This window comes from Saccopteryx leptura, chromosome 3 (genome assembly GCF_036850995.1).
Source record: "Saccopteryx leptura isolate mSacLep1 chromosome 3, mSacLep1_pri_phased_curated, whole genome shotgun sequence".
Taxonomy (NCBI): Eukaryota; Metazoa; Chordata; class Mammalia; order Chiroptera; family Emballonuridae; genus Saccopteryx; species Saccopteryx leptura.
This window is the reverse complement of record NC_089505.1, coordinates 259,045,635-259,055,495: the sequence shown is the minus strand read 5'-3', so window position 1 is coordinate 259,055,495 and position 9,861 is coordinate 259,045,635. Positions and strand designations below refer to the sequence as shown.

Here is a 9,861-nt window from a genome sequence, read left to right as displayed (position 1 = left end):
TATTTCACTTAGCATAATAATCTCCAGGCCCATCCATTCTGTCACAAAAGGTAAGATTCCCTTCTTTTTCACCACCCATTGTGTATATGTACCACTGCTTTTTAATCCACTGGTCCACTGACAGACACTTGGGCTGTTTCCAGATCTTGGCTATTGTAAACAATGCTGCAATAAACATGGGGGGTGCATATCTTCCTTTGAATCAGTGATTTGGTATTCTTAGGATATATCCCTAAAAGTGGGATTTCTGGGTTAAAAAGGCTGTTCCATTTTTAATTTTTTAAAGAAACCCCATACAGTTCTCCATAGTGGCTGCACAAGTCTGTATTCCCACTAGCAGTGCAGGAAATTTTCCTTTTTTCCACTCCCTTGCCAGCATTTATTCTGTGTTGTTTTGTTAATGAATGCCATTCTGACAGCTGTGAGGTGGTATCTCATTGTGGTTTTAATTTGCATTTCTCTGATGATTAGTGAGTGACGTTGAACATTTTTTCATATGCCTATTGGCCATTTGTGTGTCCTCTTTGGAGAAGCGTCCATTCTGTTCTTTTCTCCATTTTTTAATTGGGTTGTTTACCTTCTTGGTGTTGAGTTTTAGAATTTCTTTATAAATTTTGGTTATTAACCCCTTATCAGACATATTGGTAAATATGTTCTATTGTGTGGATTGTCTATGTTGTTCATGGTGTCTTTTGTTGTGCAAAAAGCTTTTTAGTTTGATATAGTCCACTTGTTCATCCTTTCCTTTATTTCACTTGCCCATGGAAAAAAATCAGCAAAAATATTGCAAAGAGAGATATCAGAGTTTACTGCCTATGTTTTCTTTCAAGATGTTTATGGTTTCACGACTTACATTTAAATCTTTTATCCATTTTGAGTTATTTTTTTGTGTGTGAATGGTGTAAGTTGATGGTCTTGTTTCATTTTATTACATGTACCTGTCCAATTTTCCCAACACCATTTATTAGACTGTTTTTACTCCATTGTATATTCTTAACTCCTTTGTCAAATATCAGTTGACCATAAAAGCGTGAGTTTATTTCTAGGTTCTCTGTTCTGTTCTATTGATCTATATGCCTATTCTTATGCTAGTACCAAGCTGTTTTGAGTACAATGGCCTTGTAGTATAACTTCATATCAGAAAGTGTGATACCTCCCACTTTATTCTTCCTTTTCAAGATTGCTGAGGCTATTCATGTTCTTTTTTGGTTTCATATACACTTCTGGAATATTTGTTCTATATCTTTGAAGTATGCCATTGGTATTTTAATAGGAATTACATTGAATTTATAGATTGCTTTGGGTAATATAGACATTTTAATGATGTTTATTCTTCCTATAAATGAACACAATATATGCTTCCACTTGTTTGTATCTTCCTTGATTTCTTTTATCAATGTTTTATAATTTTCCAAGTATAAGTCCTTTACATCTTTGGTTAAATTTACTCCTAGGTACTTTACTTTTTTTGTTTCAATAGTGAAGGAAATTGTTTCCTTAATTTCTCTTTCAGGCAGTTTATTGTTGGTGTATAAAAAGCCACTGATTTCTGAATATTAATTTTATATCTTGCTACCTTGCTGAATTCATTTTTCAGATCTAGTAGTTTTTTAACTGAAACTTTAGGATTTTCTATGTACAGTATAATGTCATCAGCAAATAATGATAGTTTTACTTCTTTTTTTCCAATTTGGATGCCTTTTATTTCTTCTTCTTGTCTGATTGCTGTGGCTAGGACTTCCAGAATTATATTGAATAAGAGTGGTGAAAGGGGGCACCCCTGCCTTGTTCCTGATCTTAAGGGGATTGCTTTTCATTTTTGCCCATTGAGTATGATGTTATCATAGATGGGTTTGTCATAGATGTCCTTTATCATGTTGAGGTATGTTCCCTGTATTCCCACTTTGCTGAGAGTTTTGATCATAAATGGGTGCTGGATTTTATCAAATGCTTTTTCTGCATCTATTGATATTATCATGTAATTTTTATCCTTTCTTTTGTATATGTGATGATTCATATTTATCAGTTTGCAAATGTTGTACCAGCCTTGCCTCCCCAGAATAAATTCCAGTTGATCATGATATATGATTTTTTTAGTGTATTGCTGGGTCAGATTTGCTAATATTTTGTTGAGAATTTTAGCAGCTAAGTTCATGATGGATATTGGCCTTTAGTTTTCTTTCTTTGTAGTGTCTTTACTTGGTTTTGGAATGAGGATTATGCTTGCTCATAAAAGGAGCTTGGAAGTCTTCCCTCCTCTTGAATTTTTGGAAGTAGCTTGAGAAGGACAGGAGTTAGTTCTTCTTTGAATATTTGTTAAGGTTCTCCTGTGAAGCCATCTGCTCCAGGCCTTTTGTTCACTGGAAATTTTTTGATAACTGTTTTAGTTTCATTTATTGTAACCAGTCTGTTTAGGTTTTCTGATTCTTCCAGACTGAGATTTGGAAGATTATATATTTCTAGAAATTTATCCATTTTGCCTAGGTTGTCCAATTTTTTGGCAACCTTCATTGTATTTTCTTACAATCCTTTGTATATCTGTCATACCAGTTGTTACTTCTCCACTTTTATTTCTAATTTTATTTATTTGGGTCCTTTCCCTTTTTTTCTTGATGAGTCTGGTTAACGGTTCATCGATCTTATTTACCTTTTCAAAAAACCAGCTCCTGGTTTCAGTGATCTTCTGTATTATTTTTTTAGCCTCTATGTCATTTATTTCCTCTCTGATCTTTATTATTTCCTTTATTCTACCTCCTATGGGCTTTGTTGTTCCTTTTCTAGTTCTTTTAAATAAATAGTTAAGTTGTTTATTTGAGCTTTTTCTTACTTCTTAAGGTATGCCTATAATGCTATAAACTTCCCTCTCAGGACTGCTTTTGCTGTGTCCCATATTATATTTTGTGTTGTTGTATGTTAATTTTCATTTGTTTCAAGAAAATTTTTTATTTCTTCCTTGATCTCATTGTTAACCCATTCATTATTTAATAACATGCTATTTAGATTCTAAGTTTTTTAATGCTTTTCAGTTTTTCTGTTGTAGTTGGTTTCTAGTTTCTTACAATTGTGATCAGAGAAAATGCTTGATATGATTTCAATCTTCTTAAATTTATTGAGACTCATTTTGTGTCCTAACATGTGGTCTATCCTACAGAATGTACCATGAGCACTTGAAAAGTGCTGCTTTGGGGTGAAAGGTTCTGAAGATATTTATTAAATCCAGTTGTTCTAGTGTGTTATTTCAGGTCACTGTTTCTTTGTTAATTTTCTTTCCTGAGGATCTACCCATTGCTGTTAGTGTGGTATTAAAATCCCCTTCTATTATAGTATTGCTGTTTATCTCTTTCTTTATGTGCATCAAAATCTGCTTTATATATTTAGTTGTTCCTATATTAGGTGCATAGATATTTACAATGGTTATATCCTCCTGTTATAGAGGATTTATAGGATTATCCTGTTATAGATTGCTCTCTTTATCATTATGTAGTGACCTTCTTTATCCCTTACTATAGCCTTTGTTTTAAGATCTATTTTGTCAGATATAAATATTGCTAACCTAGCTTTTTTTTCATTTCCATTTGCATGAAATATTTTTTCCATCCTTTCACTTTTAGTCTATGTGTGTGTTCTGTTCTGAGGTAAGTCTCTTGTAGACAGTATATGTATGGGTCCTGTTTTCTTATCCATGCAGCTACCCTATATCTTTTGATTGGATCATTTAATCCATTTACATTTAAGGTTATTATTGATATGTAGTTGTTTATTGCCCTTTTATTCTTTAAATCTATAATCTTCTTTTTCTCAATCTTTTTTCCTTTGCTCTTTTTACAGCAGATCCTTTAACATTTCTTGTAGTACTGGTTTGGTTGTAATAAATTTCTTGAGGGTTTTTTGTTTTTCTGTTGTTTTTTTTTTTTGTCTGGGAAGGTTTTTTATTTCTTCTTCAATTTTAAACGATATTGGATAGAGAAGTCTTGGTTGTAGGTTCTTGCTCTGCATCACTTTGAATATTTTTTGCCAATCCCTTCTGGCCTCAAGTGTTTCTGTTGAGAAGTCAGATGTCATCCTTATGGGGGCTTCTCCATAGATAATTAACTGCTTTTCTCTTGCAGCTTTCAGTATTCTTTTTTTGTTTCTTAACTTTGACACTTTAATAATGATGTGTCTTGCTGTAGGCCTCCTTGGGTTACTCTTTAATGGTACTCTCTGTGCTTCTTGAACTTGTATAACTTTTCCCTTCATCAATTTAGGAAAATTTTCAGTTATGATTTCTTCAAACAGGCTCTCTATTCCTTGTTCATTCTCTTCCCCTTCAGAAATCCCTATGATGCTGATGATGTTTTTCTTTATATTGTCACAGAGCTCTCTTAGAGTTTCTTTGGACTTTTTGAGCCTCTTTTTGCTGCTCTGCTTCTATGCTTTCATTTATCTTGTCCTCTAAGTCACTGATTCAATCCTCTGCTTCATCTAGCCTGTTATTAATTCCTTCTAGTGCAATCTTCATTTCTGATATTGTATTTGTCATTTCTGACTAGTTCTTTTTATGATTTCAATATCCTTTTTGATGCTTGCTATCTATTTAGGTGCTCATTATGACCCTCTATTGTTGCTCTAAGATCCTTGATCATTCTAAAAAATCATTATTTTAAACTCTGCATCTTGTATTTTTGTTACTTACATCTCATTCAGCTTTTTTTTTTCTGGGGATTTCTCTTGTTGATTCATTTGGGTCACATTTCTCTGTCTGCCCATTTTGTCTGTGTATTAAGTTGTGCTATCTGACTTTGAAATTTTTGTGTGGTCTTTATGAAGAAGATGGGCGTGGTGGTACTGTCTACCAGGCCACTTGTTTTCCTTATTCTAGGAATGCTTCTTGAGGGTACTATTTTTCCTCTTGTTGTATGTGAGTATTAGAGGCAGTTGGTCCTTTTATGGGTATGATTATCTCTTCAGTCTGGCTGGCTCTAAGGGTCAACCTTGATTATGTGTATTATACACTGTGCAATGTCTGTCCTGTTGGGCATATTTATTCTCCAGTGTCTGGTGCCTGCTAGACTCCACCTTTGGGTGTGCTGCTTGTGTAGGTAGTTGAGTCTAGGGTTGGTGCTGTCTGCCATCCACTACCAGTAGTGTTGGCTCTAGTTTTTCTTGGGTTGGCATCAGCTGTTGTTTGTAACCTGCTGTGGGCTGCAGCTACTGCACTTTTTGCTGTTTGTGTCTGTGTTTTCTGTGTCTGGGTACTGTGGGAGGAGCCAACCTTTGTATAAAGATCAGCTTTCTCCTGCTTAGAGATGACAAGAGCTCTCTAAAAGCCCCAAGCTCTGTAAGATTTGTCTCCACTTTTCAGCTGCTCCTCTTCCTCCTGCAGCTGCCTGGTCTTCCCACAAGTCTTCTGTAATAAGACTCTAGTGTGGGCTCAGATTGGCCTCACCAATGAACCCCTCTACTGGTTGCATGCTTGGTGGGTTGGGGCAGCTGAGGTTGTGAATACAATGTTTGTGGGACACCCTACTTCAGGAGTCTCTTGGTCAGGAGCTCAGTACGGAGAATGTGGCCCTTATTCCAGAGTTTGATTCTTCAGCCACTGCTGGATACTCAAATTTTATTTCTCCTCAATTGGTGAGCAGCAGGTTCAGACCAAATGTGGCCAACAGTCCCCTCTGTAGAAGTTCTTTCAGCTGTTGAGACCCCGGTCTCAGGGAGGAAGACAGAGAGAGTGTTCTCCTGGGGCTGAATATGCCCCTCCCAAAGGCGGTTAATTCCCTCAACCAAATCCAACAATAGACCCACAATGACCCATACTTTAAATGTGCATGCTCCAAGCCTCCCTACATTCCCCCTGTGGAATCTAGCCTAACAGGATAGAATATCCAGTGCCCAGGTCAGCTGACTGTGAAGCTCTACCCTATAGAATGTACATGAGCCGCTGTGCCTGTGCTAATCTCAGAGAGTGGAACTTGCCTCAGCTGGGCTGTATGTGAGATTTTTGTTAGGATACCACTATAGCAAGAGTTGTTAGGTCCTGAACTGATGCTTTCTGTAGCTGGCCCCTGGATGTGCCAGCCCTGAGCCTCCCAAGCAGGAATCCAGTTCAGACAAGTGGGAGACACTGTCTGTATCTGGCCCTCAGCAACCTTTTTGGAGCTACAAGCAACTCAGAGTTTGTGGCTGCCTCTGCTGGGCCCAGGTGTACATGGAAATATTAAGGTGTACTCCTAGGCTGGCTTTTACCCACTCTGGTCTTAGGGAGAAGTCTGATCAAAGGGCCAAGTTTCCCTGAGTCTCGCTTCCTGCAGCCTGTCTGCTGGCTGATTAATGGGCTCAGCCACTGAAAAAACTTCTGCTGGAGTCTAGAGCCTGCAGCAATTCAGTGATTAGGAAGGGTGGTGGGTGTGGCTCCATCCCTTGGCCCCAGTGTCAGTCTGTCCAGACTCTTTTCACAGATCAGTAGTGTGAGGCCCCAGGAGTCTGGTGGATGTAACCTCTGAGATCCACAGGTGTGGTCTACCTGCCCAGTTTCTACTGAGTCTATCGTGAAGTGGAAGCACCAGTCATAGACTCGGGAGAGTGTGGGGGGTGTTACAGTCTCAACACCAGAAAACTGAGTAACTGACTAGCCCCCCTGCTTCCTGACCTCTCAGAACGACCCATCGCCATGACGGGTAAGAGAGACTCCTGAGGGTGAGCAGCTGCTTTTCTCCAAGTTGATGCAACTCAGAGGGGACTGCTCTGCCCAAGAAAGATGGCAACTGCTGTACTGAAGAATGCCTCAGCACTGGGGTTCCAGTGATTGTCCCCCATAGTGTCTCTCCCTGGGCCTCTAATTTTACACTCGCCTCTTGCAACTCCAGTCCTCTTAGCTCTCCCCCACCAGAGCCCTGAGTAAGTGGCTGTGAATGAGATGTTCTGTGCTGGTCCTTTAAAATGGAATCTGCCTCTGAGTGCTATGTTTCTTTGTCCCAGACAGAAACCCAGTTCTTTTCATAGCTAAATGCTGTCTGGGCGCCTCTTCTAGGCTCTGTGGCTATAGGCTGGGGCTCCGGGTGCCTGGGGCTGAGGACCCACACCTCTCAGGGCAATCCACTCTGCCATGAGAGTCCCTTCGAGCTGCTACTTGCTCCTGGGAGGGGCAGCCCTTTCCGCTTCTCTACTCTTCCTGCCAGTCTCTGTGTGGCTTCTCTGGTGATCCTTGGTTAAAGTCATCTTAGTTTAGTTCAAAGTTGGTTTTTCAGGATGATTGTTCTTAAATTAAGCTGTAATCCAATTTGGTCCCAGGGGGTGGCAGTTGGAATGTCCACCTACTCTGTCACCATCTTTCTTCTGACGATACTTTAAATATTTTAATTAATTAATTAATTAATTAATTAATCTGCAGAGCCAGCCTCTCAGGAATATGACACCAAGCTCATGGTGGCCAAGTGCAGTGTCCCAGAAAATTAATTTGTTGTTGGTATGGCATCCTTGACAAACTAGTCCACTTACCCTCTAGTGCTTGAGATGTCTCACTCATTAATGGGACATAATAGTTAACACAAGCTGTGTCTGTCCACTATTGCCACAACCATGTTGTATACCAAATCATTCTCAAACTCAGTAGCACACATTTATGTTCATCCATTCTTTAGTGAGTCATCTGGGGCAACTTTGCTTTAGGTTATAGAATAAAGGAATGGGACAGCTCTACTCATTCTGAGACCTAAGTTGAAAGAATAATGGCTATCTGGTGAATGTTCTTCATACAGCAATGATAGACATACAAAATAACAAGTCCAAGTGCATAAGCATATTTCAACTCTGCTCTCAAACATTTCCTATAATATCCCATTCACCAAAGCAAGTCATATGGTCAAGCTCAATGTCAATGCTTGAGGAAATATACTCTGAGCATCTAGAGGCCATGTCAATCATGTCAATCATGTAAATATATAATATAGGAGAATGAAGAGTTGAGACAATAATTCATTATAGGACATTTATTATGCAGAAGTAAAAAGCTGGATGTGATGACTTTTAAAGCCATTTCTCTCTAAGATGTATGGTTCCATAACACTTACTTAGAGTCTAACTTAATTGAGAGCTTACTATGCACCAGACCTTCATCTAAGTTCTTTACAAGGGTTAGGTTACTTAATTAAGTGACACAAACTTGTAGCTTATTAAGAACAATGTCCTGTGTGACCTAATCAAGTGTAACATTATGAATCTTGCTATCACACATCAGATGGTAACTTACCATTTGTAGACACTTCACATACATGTTCTCAAATTGAAGATAAGGCGCATAGACTTCCATGCTAGATAAAGAATCCACAAACCAGCCAATTCATTGGCAAATGGCATCCTGCTTGTTTTGACCTTTTCCCATAATTGAAACTACAGGGCACAAATAAACACAATTCAGGTCTAACCTCCAAATGGATACTTGACTTATCTATCAAGATATGATCACAAATGATGTTTCAGAGGATACTGTCATAGCTAAAGATATACATAATCTCAGTGTCTTGTGACTCTATAGCAGTGACACTGGTGGTGAAAAAGCCTGGATGACACCAATGGCCCCATAAGTGTCAATGCTTATACTCTGGTTTCTCCTTCTGGCTCAGATCAGTGCCTAATTTGCCTAATAAATGTAGGCCAACAAGTCTAAATAGTCTTTATAAAAGAATTGAGATTCAGTAATATCATTACATAATTCTTACAACTGACTCTTATGGCCCAAAATTTGCAGCCTGTTTCTTTAGGGAAGATGAGTAATCATTACAAGATCTTACATTTGAAGATGTAGAAAAATGGAAATGAATTTTATTTCTTCTCCTATTCTAGAAATCCTACTGAATTCTCTTAAGAAACAAGTCAGGCCCTGGTCAGCTGGCTCAGTGGTAGAGCATTAACCTTGTGTGTTGAAGTCCAGGGTTCGATTCCCAGCCAGGGCATACAGGAGAAACACCCATCTGCTTTTCCACCCTTCCCCCTCTCCTTCCTTTCTCTTTCTTCCCCTGCTGCAGCCATGGCTCCTTTGGAGAGAAGTTGGCCTGGGCACTGAAGATGGCTCCGTGGCCTCCACCTCAGGCACTAAAATGGCTCTGGTTGCAGCAGAGCAATGCCCTCGATGTGCAGAGCATCGCCCCCCAGTGGATCCTGGTCGGGTGCATGCAGAAGTCTGTTCCTCTGCCTCCCCACTTCTCACCTCAGAAAAAGACAAAATAAATAAATAAATAAAAATAAATAAATAAATATTATAGATGAATGAATGAATAAATAAATAAATAAATGAAACAAGTCTGGCTGTTGTAATAGAAAACCACGTAAAGCAACCTTTTCTAGAATAGCACATGTCAATGTTTCAAGGGTGGATGGCATCAAGATGACTATATACAATATTTTTATGGCATATAAATTAGAAAACAAGTGGATAAATCTAGAATCTGATATAAGAATTGAATTTACAATGCCCAAGCCTGTTCATAGGTCATTATTAATAATGATTTTTAACCAAATAATATGAAAAATTGTTATTAATATTGACCTCCAGACACTTGTAAATTTCAGTCACATTTATGATTCTTGCCTATCTTTGATCTCTATGATAAATACGGTGAATTTCTTTTCACTCAATAGAAATAAATAGGGCCTCAGTAACTGATGACATTTGCCATAGGTCAAATGACAGCTCCAAGCTAGAAGAATAGCTGGGATCTTCATCTTTGTAATGATTATTGGGATCTAGGGAGGGACACAAGCTACCTACCAGACCTTTAGACATGTTGATTCTTTCTATTCTGGGTTGTTTACACTGTAAAATTTAGAAAGGCAATCGGTAAATGGTACTTAGACCTCAGTAAGAATTTCTGAAAGGCTATC

The 9,861-nt window shown here is 38.4% G+C and overlaps 1 non-coding gene across 1 annotated transcript; it reads left to right on the top strand.

Moving 5' to 3' along the window:
• The first annotated feature begins 8,857 nt into the window (after positions 1–8,857).
• Positions 8,858–8,933, top strand: TRNAT-UGU (transfer RNA threonine (anticodon UGU)). The gene has a single exon. It is a non-coding gene; the product is annotated as a tRNA-Thr (tRNA).
• The last annotated feature ends 928 nt before the right edge of the window (positions 8,934–9,861 follow it).